Below are 963 nucleotides of genomic sequence, written 5' to 3'. Positions count from 1 at the left end.
TGAGTTTGACACCCCTGTTCTAGATAAAGAAGGGACAAGCCCACAACTGAGTAATGAGCAAAGAAAGAAAACCAGAAAGGATCTACCCTAACTGATCAGCTGGTAAAAGGAGATGGTGGATAATTTGTACTTTCAAGACTTGCAAGATTCTACTAGTCTAGCCTTATGTTCCCAGTTCAGTCGAGCCTTGTCTAATCCCTCCTCAGAGGTGAAATGTAAAATTTGTTACTACCAGTTCTGTAGGCGTGGCTTGGTGTGTGTGTGTGTGGGGGGGTTAATGTGACTGTGTGGGCGTGGCCAACTTTTTTTTTTTAACTTTTCAAAGCATTTTTTCTGCAAATGCAAGAAAATGCTCTGAAAAGGCTCTGCCGATTAGGCAACACAGCTGGGATCATCAGAGGCTTTTCAAAGCATTTTTTTAACCACCTCTTCTGCTGAAGAAGTTGCAGAAAAAAATGCTTTAAAAAATGATTTAAAATCGCAGCTGAATTGCCTGATCGTCAGATAAGCTTTTTAAAAAATATCTGACGATCAGGCAACTCAGCTGGGATCGTCAGAGAGGCTTTTAAAGCATTTTTTTTCTGCAACCTCTTCAGCGGAAGAGATGGTTAAAAAAATGCTTTGAAAAGCCTCTGACGATCCCAGCTGTGTTGCCTGATCGTCAGAGGCTTTTCAAAGCATTTCTTTTACCACCTCTTCCAATGAAGAGGTTGCAGGAAAAAATGCTTTGAAAAGCCTCTGACATCCCAGCTGAGCCGCGCGATCATCAGAGGCTTTTTTCTTTTACTTCAAAAGCATTTTTTCGGTGGAAGAAGTTGTAGAAAAAATGCTTTTAAAAGTAAAAAAAAAAAAGCCTCTGATGATCGTGCGGCTCAGCTGGGCGTGGGGGTGGGGGTGGGGTGCAGGGATTTTTGCTACCGGTTCTCCAAACCACCCGCCCCCATCGCTACTGGATGGGGCGAT

Source organism: Pantherophis guttatus, chromosome 3, assembly GCF_059756535.1.
Source record: "Pantherophis guttatus breed Tessera chromosome 3, ASM5975653v1, whole genome shotgun sequence".
Classification (NCBI taxonomy): Eukaryota; Metazoa; Chordata; class Lepidosauria; order Squamata; family Colubridae; genus Pantherophis; species Pantherophis guttatus.
This window is presented reverse-complemented; position numbering follows the sequence as displayed.